The following is a 12981-nucleotide window of genomic DNA, read 5'->3' on the forward strand; positions in this document are numbered from 1 at the left end:
GATTTGGGGAGAGATGGGCTTTTTTATTCCCGTCCCGAGTTCTCAGCCTCCTCACAGTGGGAGGTGAGAGATTAGAGCCCAAACACTCACCCTCCACATTCCCAAATGTTTACCTCCCAGCGCACAGCGTGAAAGCCCTTCGCTCGACCGTTTCTGCCTGCATCCGCGCGCAGGCGCGCTTCCTCCCCCAGGGTGTCTGGGACACGCTGACTCTGCTCTTTTCCTCCTTCTTGACTGGGATGTGTGTGTATCTCATTAGGGAGCGTGTGCGAGAGGCCTGCTCCACAACTGTCTCCGTTGCTGTGTGCATGTGTGTTCGCAGTCTCGCGCATTTCCTCTTCGGCCCAGACGCGAGGCCGTATTTCACCCCGGTTGCCAACGCCAGAGCTTTTACGACGCGCCGTCACACATCCATAAAGGGAGAAGATGGCGAATTACTGTAAATTCAGGAGTAAACGGAGCAGAGCAAGCTCCAGCCCTGGAGAGGTCGTCCTTTAAAGTGCAGACGTCAGAGTCCCGGAGGCAAAAAAAACAAACCAAGAATGCAGAAGGCATGGTTTTAGGCAGCTGACAGCACAGAAGGAATCCATCTTCCGTGTTGCCCACTGCAATCTGGGTCAGGGAGACTAGATACGGCTTTCCATGGTTTTTCAGTGGATGATTACATGGATACCTTGAAAACAGGTAGAAGATGTCGTAATAAGCATGTCTGAATAACAAAGTGTGTATGAGGCCACATGTGGCATTGTGCTGCTCTGTCAAGTTTCAGGTTTCAAGCTTCAGCACATGTTCCCCCTGCTTGGCCAGCAGCACATGGTGCATGGAAACTACTGTGTTCCACTGCAGCACTGCAATTACAGGCTTCATTTGAAAGCACCACTTAAAGAACTCTGTAATTCAGAGACAATTCTATTCTACAGGGTCGCAGGTCACTGGTTCTGCGCGCAGCAGCATGCAGTACAGCAGCATGCAAACATCTCGTGAATTAAAAAATGGACCAGCCCCTTTATGCATGAGGTGGTCAAAGCCCGATCCGTACCTCGAGTACTTCGACCCTCAAGTACGGCTCGGCTTGAAATACCTTCAGGTCTCATGGACGAGAAGCATTGAGACTATTTTCTGTCCTGCTCCAAGATGGTGGAATGAACTCCCACTTGCTGTCTAGACGGCAGAGTCCCTTGCAGTCTTCAAACGCAGACTGAAGACCCATCTATTTACAGAATATTTAAAGGACAACTGACACTGCTCCCTTATTGACTGACTAATTTAGTACTTATTGTAGGGTACTGTTTATGTTGTTTAACAAACTCTAGCACTTATTGTTTATAGCACTTATCATTGTTTAAGATAGACCTGATGTATTTTGCTCTTCTAGGTATCAGCATTCATGCCTGTATTCTACAGTATTCTAGTTCATTGGTATGTTTGATTCTAACCTACTGTACTAAGATATTCTATGAGTAAATGACAAAGCACTTTTGTAAGTCGCTCTGGATAAGAGCGTCTGCTAAATGCCGTAAATGTAAATGTAAATTACCCCCTGCTCCTTCTCTCCTCTCCTCAGTGAGACTTTGCGTTTGCCGTTCAGGGAGTTGAGCTGCATGGATGATGGCTTCTGGCGTATGAAGCTTAGCTTCTCTCAGGCATGGGGTTTTTTTTTTTGGTTTTTTTTTGTGGTCTTTGTCATTATTGATCCAATAATCGGTAAAAACTGATCCAGGAACAGTAGTTCTGTAATGAGATTCATTGGGAGCCTGGCGGCCGGGATTGCAGCTGAAGGTTATGCCGTTTAGACTGGGTCGGGCTAGACGGAACCAGCGCTAGCCAAAAGGAGTCGGCAAGTCGAGTGCAAGTGCTTGAGCAGTGGGGAAGGATCCGTTTATCCGTGGCACAGAGGGATTGGCCTTGACACGCGGCGTGTGCGTGTGCATTGGATTTGATGGGCAAATGCCAGTCGGACCTGCTTAGGGAGCGTTGAGGCCGGGCATCAGTCTCGGCCCGGCACCCCCCTCGCCAAGCGTGTCATCTGTCCGCCCACCATCTTCGGCGCCAGAGCCGAATTGGACGTGAACCGAGAGGGCAAGCAATTTGCTGCTCGTTCACGGAGCGTTTGCCATTTTATGGGGAAGAAGAGGAGAGGCTCGTGAGGTGGGGCTTTAGAGAGGATGGACGAGGGAAAGATGGAAAGATGGAGAGAAGATGGGAGAGGAAGCGAGGATCCATAAGGAGGGAAGGTGGACAGGGATAAGCAGAGTGGGTCAAGCGCAAAATGTGTGTGTGTGTGTGTGTGTGTGTGTGTGTGTGTGTGTGTGTGTGTGTGAATCTTGTTGATGTGCACCTCCATGTCTGCAATGCACGTCTTGCTGCTTTTCCAGCATTCCACACACTTAAATTCCCTTCAGCAGACTATGCAAGGGGACAAACAAGCTCGTTGCTCAAATTTCAGATTTCAGCTTCGCACTCTTAAAACTACAAAAACAGAGCTGCAAATCAGCCCCTGGCGAGCGTTTCCACGGCGTTAGCACTGCGTGGCCGGAAGGCTTTCTGGGCTTCGCTGAGAGGTTGGCAAGCGGTTCTGCAGACTCCTGGACCGCCACACAGGAATGCAGCCCCTCTCTCTCTCTCTTTCTCTCTCTCTCTCTCTCTTTCTGTCTGTCCAAGTCTGAGCCCAGCAGCTCGGCCCCTCCACGGGCGCTGGGAGCTGGAGCAGCCGACCCGGCCCATATTTCGCACAGCCCAGCGGTGGAGTGAGCCCCTCCCATGGCACCAGGCTGCACGTTACACACTCAGCAGAGCTCCAGGCTTCAGAGGAACATGCATACAAAGACCCAGAAGCCTTTCTCCGGATACTCCCTTTATCTGCAATCCCCTGTAATAGATGTGAGGAAGAGGAATGTTGAAATGGCAGAGGCTGTAGAGGGACAGCCTGGCCACTCAGACAGAGGCCAAGTGACGGTTACGATGGACCGGGGATAGGAGAACCATGCTCCCCACCCAACCGGCCTCATTTTGGAGGACGTCATCTGCACAGTGTTTATGGTAACGGAGGTGTTATGGCACGGAGCAGGGATGCAAGTCTGCTTAACTTTGGCTTTCAGCAAATGCCTTTCTGAGCCACTAAGGCTCGCCTCAGCTGTGGCCTTGGGAGAGGTCCACACACACACACACACACACACACACACGAATAGAATGCATCACTATGATACATCCACTAAAGCTAGCCCCTATATACGTTTACATATATAGTATGTGATGAGCCTTGTTTTATTTCTGGACACACTTTAAAGACTGTCATTGTCTCCCACTGTAAGGTCTTATGTTGCACAGGTATTCAAGCTGTTTATAGTGCTCAGTGACCTCTGTAACCTTGTTTTTTTTTTTAGTGAGGTAGAATGACTCAGATTACTGGTTTAAACAAATCCTGTGACACCTGAAAACCATTCATCATTTGGAAGTTGCTAATGACAGAGTATCTGACCTTTATCTCAAACACACACACACACACACACACACACAATGTGTTTCACAGTCCAGGAGCTGGGCTCCCTCAGAGTGGAAAGCTGGCTTCCTCCTTCCCACTCCCCTTCCGAAAGCTTCGGGGGAGAAATGTGCGGAAATGAAACGGATGGATATCAGTCTCTGCCGGGCTCAAGGGCAGAGAGGCTCCGCCTCCCTCTCTCCCTCTCTCCCTCTCCTCTTCAGTGACGGATTTAGTCCCTTGAGCGGCGCTCAGGAATGGGGCGATGCCGCACGTTTGCTGTGAATCACCTCTGATTCCTGTTGAACGTCGGCGTCTCACGCGCGCTCTCATCGCACGCTCCTCTGCACTCTCTTTGACGCTGCGACATCTGTAAAAGTCGGTTCGAAATTGTCGAAATGCGTGACGCCACACGCCGCTCTACCCAGAGGGCAGTGGGACTCTTGGCGGACCCGCTCTCTGTCTTCCTTGGGGACCGGGCGCCGCCTCATCCGTCTTCGTGTGCTTGCCCGTTCAGGGCGGGGCCTCTGATGGGGTGTGTCCTATGGGGTTCGGGGATGCCCTCTTGTCTCCTCATTAACACCTTTTGTGACGGCCGGTCGGCGTGGCGAGCGGTGGCAGATTGATGAAGCGTGCGAGTGAATGATGTGTGTGCACACAGCTGCGCGCACACACGCCACATGCACGCACGCTTAGCTCTAGCTGTTGACGCGTTGATGGGAACTGAACAGGCACCAGCTGGGAGAGCGATTGTTCTGACTTCCTGCATTGTTCCTCTTCCTACACGCTGATGTTGGCTTTTTCTCACTGCAGGAGTGCATCTGCACATGTTTGAGAAGATGGGGACTGTAAATATTTATAAACAGTGGAAGAGGCAGTGGGCCTGTGTGTGTGTATGTGTGTGTGTGTGTGTATATGTGTGTGTTTGTGTGTGTATGTGTGTGTGGTTTGGTGTAGGAGAGAGAGATTGCTGATGTTTAAATGGTGCAGAAGCATTCAAAGAAACTGTGCAAAATGAGGAAATCTTGTCCTCATATATAAGTGACTGTGTGCCTGTTTTAATGTGTTTAGCTTTGCTAAGCTGTTTTCCTGACCAGCATAACACTGACTGCCAGCTCCATCGATCCTGGTTTCACGTTACAGCATCGCAAACGCTGCAGCCGAACGCCACAAGAGCAGCTCGTGGCGATCCGGCCCCCCCTCTGGCTGCTGGATCTTATCCGCAGTTCTCCCATGAGGATCTCGTTGATCCAGAGGCTCCGGTGCAGATCCAGCGGGGAAACGTTCGGCTCATCCGACACCAGCGTCCTCGTCCCGCGCGGGCAGATGCAGTGCTGAGCAACTGTGCCATGCGCACGCACACTCACTCCTGTCTGGCACACGCACTCCTGTTCGGCACACGCACACACTCCTCTTCAGCAAAATCCCAGGCAGCAGTCCGGTTGGAGACATTGAAGCTCTTCTCACCAGCCAGTTCTCGGAGTTTTCCAGTGATGCCCTGGTTTTAGGTTTGGATATTTGGATATTTAGGTTATCAATCATGTAAAGTAAATTTCTTTCATAATATGTTGAGCCATTGGACATAGTGATGTTAATGGGGACTTTCTGATGAAATGTCTTAATATGGCATTTATATTAAATTGAGACTTGCTATCACCGTCACTTTGATGACACATTTTGCCTCAATTGGCTTCATTGTCCTGTCCAATCTCGTGGCGTGGCTTTGGCATTTCTAAAGCCTCTGAGCACCGCTGCTTGTACTTGTGTGGGTGAAGGAGTGATAAAGTGTGCTGCTCAGAGCAGCTACAGAGGAAACTTAAGCTCCGTGCTGGGTGATTTGTTATTTCTCTTATCTCCTTCGATCTCGTAGCGATAGGGCCGAGGCACACGGAGCATGCTAACTGCGCCCTGCTCAGGAAATGGGCCTTTCTTTGTCCAGACTGTGCAACGTAGACACAGAGCTCTCAGTGCATGACAGAGCCAGTGCAGAGAGTGTGCATGAATGCGAGCTTATGTATGAATGCAAGTTTAAATTTGCGTTTGTGTGCATGCATAGTGTGTGTGCATGTGTGCGCGTGTGTGTGTGTGTAGGAGCACTCGTTAGACAAACACAGGAATGTTAATCACATGCAGCTTAATGGGTAGTGTGTGGAATGAGGGCATTGACCTGTTGACTGCACACCATCTAGTCAGAGAGAAAAAAGAAAAATGAGTTAAATTAAAAGACAGAGAGAAACATAGCTGACTTACAGCAGTGTGGTAGAGTCGAGCAGCAGACTGAGAACAATAAAAGCATTAGCTGCAGTTATTGTTTTGGCAACAATACAGTGAAAACGTGATCGGTGCGTCTGGCACACGCGCTGTACACCACTGCTGAAGCTACTATACTACAATACTGTCATAGCCAAGGTCCAGAAGACATCACTGGAGCTTTCTATAAAATACAGTTAGATGGAATTGTGACCACTAAAAACTGGACCAGAGGCTAAATGTGTCCAGGTTTGGACATGATAATAAAGAGGCAATAACAGATGTTATTTGCAGTGTGCCTCCCACTGGGAAAAGGTTTTAAAAAGGTAAGGAGTCACCTGAAAGATCTCAGATGAGGACAGAGCACTGTCTCAGTGGGACCCGCCCACTGTCTCGCCCTGTCTCGCCCTGTCTCGTCCTGTCTCGTCTCCTTGTCCCTTCCACTCATGGCCAGTCAACATGTGTTCTTGCCATCTGGAAAAGGGATCAGATGAAGACATAAGTGATGCTCACATGAACATGTCTCTGTTGATGAGGGTGAAACCTTGGAGGAAGAATGACTTTTTACCAAAGAGGGAAGCTGTGTGTGTGCGTGCACGTGTGCGTGCATGTGCGTGCGTGCGCATGCGCGCGTGTGCGTGTGCGTGCATGCGCGTGCGTGCATGCGTGCGCGCGTGTGCGCGCGCGTGTGTGTGTGTGTGTGTGTGTGTGTGTGTGTGTGTGTGTGTGTATTTGTGAGTGTGTGTATGTAAGCATCCCACACAACCTTGTAAATCCATTATATTAAAATAGGTCATTTATTTAGAAGACTGTCTTCTCCAGACCTATCCTCTCCAGAGTGGGGATTTAGCCTATGCTAGCACTCTGATCCTCCACACTAAAGCTTTAAACCCTCACTCACATGCCTGTGGTGACATTTCCGTCTAGGCAGGTATGTTTCTCACCCATTTTTCCCCTCATCTTTTTCGACGTCTGTCATGCTCTGTCACTGGTACAGATGAAGCTATGACAGCTGCTGCTGTAATGAGAGAGTTGATTGGTTTTCATGTGATTGCACTCATATCACCACATACGCTGTTTTTCTTTGCTCTTTCTCGAGTGTCCTTGAGACAGAGCCATGGGATTGGTGCAGCCATGTGCTCCGATTGGCTCGGATTTGCTCATTGGTTCAGTGTGTTTATATGGAGTATAAGATTGATGTCTCTTAGACTGATGTCTGGGTTTCCTGGCTTCAGTGACCAGTCTGGGCAAATTGGCTGAAGTGCAGTTCTCTCCTCCTCTGTTTCGTTCTCCATTTCTTGCTCTCTCTCCATGTCCCTCTCTCTTACCCTCTCTCTCACCCTCTCTCTCACCCTCTCTTACCCTCTCTCTCCATGTCCCTCTCTCTTACCCTCTCTCTCCTGCCTGTTAAGGTGTCCTCATCTGTCCATCATGCTATCGCAGTAAGGATGTGGATGGCTCAGCCCTAGGGTGTTATACCAGTGCCAAATCACACACACACGCACGCACACACACACACACACACACACACACAAACACACACGCACACACACACACATACACACACACACACACACACAAAACACACAAACACACACACACGCACGCACACACACACACACACACACACACACACAAACACAGCCCAGCATGAGGTGGGCACCCTATAGGGATGTGGTTTCCATAGTCACCTGAATGTCTCTGCCAGCAAAGCCACTGATGGTGCTGGCAATGACACCATGGAAACAGATGAAGGGTGAAGTTTTCAAATAAATCATGTTGCTATTGTATAAACTATATTCATTCACTGTGCAACAGCAAGGCAGAATTTAACAGCAAATGCTTAAATAATTAACATTATAAAACAGAACAGTAAAGGCATCAGCGATGAAAGATTCCGGGAAATGTTTAAATGTGGAATGCTCTGATATTCCAAAAAAAAAAAGTGTTCTCAACACCTTTCCAGACGTTTTACGTTGTTCCAAACTTTCTTTGTGGCAACGAGAAAGGGAACGCTCGTGCCCAGGTAGTGCAGGGAGTCCTTAACGAGCCTGGGCTTACACTGGGAATGTGGATTCACGGACTGATGAATGTATCATGAGCGTTGGACCATAACTCGCTCTGACTGTCCGAGGCTGACAGGAATGAGAAGGAAAACAGACAAGCGGACGGGTGGAGAGAGGGAGAGAAGGATGTGGATGTGTGTTCCACTGTTTTATGAATGCTTTTTCTATGTCCTCTGTCTTAGACTCTAGGCAAATACAATGATCTTGGTGTGTGTGTGTGTGTGTGTTTGATCATAAACATGCACGTTGTTTTCCTCTGTGTATATCATTATGACAAAGCTAATTAGACCTATACAAGTGAGGGGAAGACAGGTGTGCGTATAAATTCTTCCCTTCTTGATTGATTGAAGTTTATGTCAGAATAAAGCCATGATGTCATATAAGCTAAAGCCTCAGCAAGCATGTGATCACAATTAGCTGAGAAGCATTTACCCGACACTCTACTAACACTCTGCCTGCTAACGCCTTGGTTACCTGTACGCTGTAATCCCTGTAAAAACCGTCAACTTTGTTTGGCTCTTCCGCCGGCTGGCTGAGCGCGCAGTCACGCCGGGATCCGGCCACGTCGCGCGCGGCCCACGCAGCTCCAGAACGGCGCTGGCCTTGACGCTGCGGGGAGCAGACGCACTGCGACAGGCGTGGACAAACACGGGAAGAGAGTCGAGACCGAGCGCGTGAGCAGAAGGACCGTCGGGTGAAGGGCACGTCATGGTGGTCAGACGCCTCGCTGCTTCCGGCTTTGCGTTTGAGTTGTCAGTGTTTTTGAGCTGTCAGTCTGCACGGAGCGGCCCGTCTGCTCAGAGGTGGTCCGGACGTCGTCGGAAAGCGCAGCCTGAAACACGACCCCCCCAAAGTTGCACATGCGCACACTCCCCCCCACACACACACACACACTCCCACTCCTCCCTCTCAGCTGGGTGACGGGTGATTGGCAGTGGGCTTAGCGAGTCCAGGCCAGTGCCGGCTCTAAGCTGGCAGGGACACCATCCCTGGGGCACACACGGCTGCTCCCACCCCCTCTCTCTGCTCTGTCAGACGCCGTTGACGCACCTTCTCCTGGGTTCTGTGTGGCCGTTGAGGATAAAGACGCTGTCATCTCTAGATCTTCCGAGGAACGGCTGCGCAGAGTAATGACTTTGTCATTTAATATAGAGGTAATACATAGAAAGGGAAGGAATTCATTTGTTGTCTCTGTGGAGTTTAACACGAGGCCTGCTTGTGCACGGTCACTTGGCTCTACGGCGTGGGTGACTGCGTGAACGACCCAACCCAGTCCATCCTGCAAAGCACGCTTAATGGATGTGTATCAGTGTCTGAGTGTAGTGCTCTCCTCTGCCTGCTATGTGCGTTGCTCTGCGTTACCATCGTGATATTCCCGAGTGCAGTGCTCTTTGTTTGCGTTGTGATATTGCTGTAGGATGAATGGATTAGTTTTTAGGATTAGTTTTGCGGATGGGCAGTCGGACTCCCGCCCGTGCACTGTTCTGCAGGAGCGGGCCGGTCGGCGGAGGCCTGTTCCTCCGAGCCGTGCACACACACACACACACACACACACACACACACACACACACACACACACACATACATACACATGTAGTGTTCAGAGGCTCAGTGTAGAGTTGTTATTAGTGTGCTGGCCATGGAAGTAGGCCTGCGTTTTTCATTAGCCTACTCCACTTCTGCAGGAGTAAAAACAGCTCAGCCCTCTGCCTGCCTGCTCTCCAGGGAAACACTGCCCCCGCCTGCTGCCACTGTGTCCCCGCCTGCCGCCGCTCTGCCTCTGCCTTCCGCCTCTCTGCCTCTGCCTTCCGCCACTCTGCCCTGCCTGATGCCGCTCTGCCCTGCCCGATGCCGCTCTGCCCCGTACTGTTGTCGCTCTGCCCTGCCCGATGCCGCTCTGCCCCGGACGGATGCCGCTCTTCCCTGCCCGATGCCGCTCTGCCCCGGGCTGATGCCGCTCTCCCTGCCCGATGCCACTCTTCCCTGCCCGATGCCACTCTTCCCTGCCCGATGCCGCTCTGCCCCGGACTGATGCCGCTCAGCCCCTGCCTTACCAAGCTGTGTGATGCTCATTCGAGCTGATGCGTGTGGGTGTGTGCTGTTTTCCCCATGTACATGGATGACATTAGTGTGCATTTTGTTTGTGTGTGTACTACACTTCTGAGGCCTTTAAGCTTTATTTGTATGTGTGTGTGTCTGTTTGTATATACACACACACAGTGAGTAGTTGATTCGTGGATGCATCACTACTTCATACACTGTACAGCCATACATCTGTCTGGATATGGACATCCCACAAGATCTTTACTTTGCTTGCCTTCACCACTGTCTGTGTTCCTTCCATTTGGACTTTGGGGTGCATACGTTCCTGTTTGTGACCCCTGACACTAGCTTGTGCCTCTTGCACCCTGCCTACCCGGTGTTGGATAGTCTCACCAGCTCCTATGCCTGGTCTGCATCTCCATCTTGTTGGTGGTACATTCTCTCGAGGAACTCCTGCTGCCATGGCACCTCCTCTGTTTCCATGGGGACCACGTCCCCCATCTGAAACAGGCACTCCCTCATGAGCTCATCCTTGGAGGTCATGGCTTGGATGTATTTGTGTTTGCTTCATGTAAGCAGTAGATCTTATGTGGTGTAGGCCCCTCCCCCCTTTCCTGACGGCCGGCGTACTGCTTTAGGGTGCTGGACCGTGGGTGGAGTGCCCCAAGTGCTGTGAGGAGGTTTGTGGTCTTGACGTTGGCAGCTTCCACTTCATCTCTTGGCCAGCTTATTGAGACTGCTAGGTGTATCCTGATGGGAAAGGCATGTCAGTGTGCGAGTTAGCAGCTGTATTCTTGTGTTCATCCTTTGGATGTTGCTGTTCTTGTTTATGCCTCATGGTTCCCATGTGATTGGTGAATACTCAGGTCTATATATCAAATCAAATCAAATCAAGTGTGTGTGTGTGTGTGTGTGTGTGTGTGTCCCACTGTACGTATTGGATATGTTACCCCTCCTCCCACATCTCCTGCGCTGCTCTAGGCTGGGCTCTAGGCTGGGCTCTAGGCTGGGCTCTAGGCTGGGCTCTAGGCTGGGCTCTAGGCTGGGCTCTAGGCTGGGCACTAAGCTGGGCACTAGGCTGGGCACTAGGCTAGGCACTAGGCTGGGCACTAGGCTGGGCACTAGGCTGGGTACTAGGCTAGGCACTAGGCTGGGTACTAGGCTAGGCACTAGGCTGGGCTCTAGGCTGGGCTCAGTGTGTTTGCTGACCAGCTTAGGAGCATGAACAGTGTTTATTGAGAACATTACCTATCGGGCTCCTCTCAAGAGTGCTTTCACATGAGCTTGCTTTGCCCTGCTAAACCATTATCATTCACAAACGGCAGGCCTAATAAGAGAGAAAAGTCTGTGTGTGTGTGTGTGTGGGCGTGTGTGATAGGGTGAGTGATGAGCAGGGTCAGAGGTGAGAGGACTACAGGCTCAGACCTGCTCTGAGTGTGAGCCACACTGACACGTGGCAGTGCAACAGGGGCACGCCAGTATTCTCCTCACCCCACCGCTTCCCTTCAAACTCACAGCTTGGTCTCCAAGGCAACCCCTGCTGTTCCTCCAGCTAGTGAGTGTGGAGTTGTGCATGTCTGTATAAACATGGCCCTTCAACGTACTTCTGACACGCCCACTACCGCTCTGCGTCTTGAGGTGCGTCGTATATTGGTTCCCTCGTTTCTGTGTATGCCTTTGGCTCTAAATGAAGTGAAACTGTATCTTGTTGGTGCCATCTCTCCCCCTTTGAACTTTTCTTTTTTTACCCCCTGTCTTTTCTTCTCTTTCTTCATCTTCTGCGCCTGGTGTCTGGTGACGCTTGTCTCAGAACTCAGCACAGGCGTGACGCACACCACCAATGAATAAGAGCAGCCTTGGGCTGATGACATCATCCACGGGATGGAGCCGAAGGCTGTGTGTGTGTGTGTGTGTGTGTCACTTGAGACTTGCTATTTCAGCCCTTAGGCTCTAGACAGTATTATGAAAGTGTTTTCGTCTGTGTGTGTGTGTGTGTGTGTGTGTGTGTGTGTGTGTGTGTTAGTGAGAGGAGTGAAAAAATGGAGGTATTATGTGATTAAACAAAAATGGGGAAAGTATTGTGAGGGTTTATTTTGAGCTTTTTCCCCCTCCCGGCCCCGATGCCTGGTTTGGAAAAGCTTGCATGTATCAAATAAAAATCAGTCATTTTCTTCGAGTGAGTCTAAGCACCAGAGAGGTCTGACCAGGCTGCATTTAGTCCACTCAGTCAAGCCTTCGTATGGAATTCACGGTGAAAGTTACTAATTCTGTTCACTTCCATGATGATATTAAACTGGATTCAGACTTAATTATGCACCTCAGGGTGAGTGAAATAGACATGTCCTCCTCATTCTGTTGCCAGGGGCAGTAGATTTTTTTTATATGTACTAGGGGATTGAAGGAGAGATTAGATATACACAGTGGCTCACATTACTATAACTATACATTACAAATGCTTATAGCAAAATGGAATATTTTCCATTGAATGAATGTGAGTGTGAGTGGCCCCTGCCACAGCGTAATGTGTAAACCTGTTGACTCGATTGGAAAGGCATCCTGAAGAAAAGTATCATGGGCCAGAGCTTAATATCAGCACTGCCTTGAGTATGATGCCATAGGAGCGATCTAATTAATGTGACAGATAAGAGGTGAGGATATGTCTGATTTCTGTCTGTCTCTCTGTCTGTGTCTGTGTGTGAGTGTGTGTGAGCGAGAGTGGATGTGCTATAATCTCTGAATACTCAAACAAATCACTGTCTGGAACAACATAGCCTGAAAACATTTCTCTGTAATAGATGTAAAAAAAATGTGCACTAAGGAGAGAGAGAGAGTGAGAGCGAGAGAGAGAGAGAGACAGAGAAAGAGAGAATCTACAGCTGTGTAAACACCAGGTTTGACTCCTGCTTTACCTGTGTGGACAGAAGCCTGCTTGGATCCTGTCCCTGTTTCCACGACTACCAGATCAAAGAACATTGTGCACACAACACACGTGTATTTATGCAACATGTGTTGCATGATAATCTATAGCGGTAGCATGTACTTTCTGTCCAGCGTGGTGTGGGTGGCGAGCGTGAGGCACGGAGCGAGGCCAGGCTGTGCTGAGGGCGTTGGAAACGCCCTGCAGTGGGGCAAAGGTCAGCACGA

General features: G+C 50.1%; 1 protein-coding gene across 2 annotated transcripts in view; it reads left to right on the forward strand.

The window, feature by feature from the left end:
- The window catches only part of bcar1 (BCAR1 scaffold protein, Cas family member), a 60473-nt gene that overhangs the window by 7064 nt on the left and 40428 nt on the right, over positions 1-12981 (forward strand). The gene's annotated exons all lie outside the window — the stretch shown is intronic.

Source organism: Electrophorus electricus, chromosome 4, assembly GCF_013358815.1.
Source record: "Electrophorus electricus isolate fEleEle1 chromosome 4, fEleEle1.pri, whole genome shotgun sequence".
Lineage (NCBI taxonomy): Eukaryota > Metazoa > Chordata > Actinopteri > Gymnotiformes > Gymnotidae > Electrophorus > Electrophorus electricus.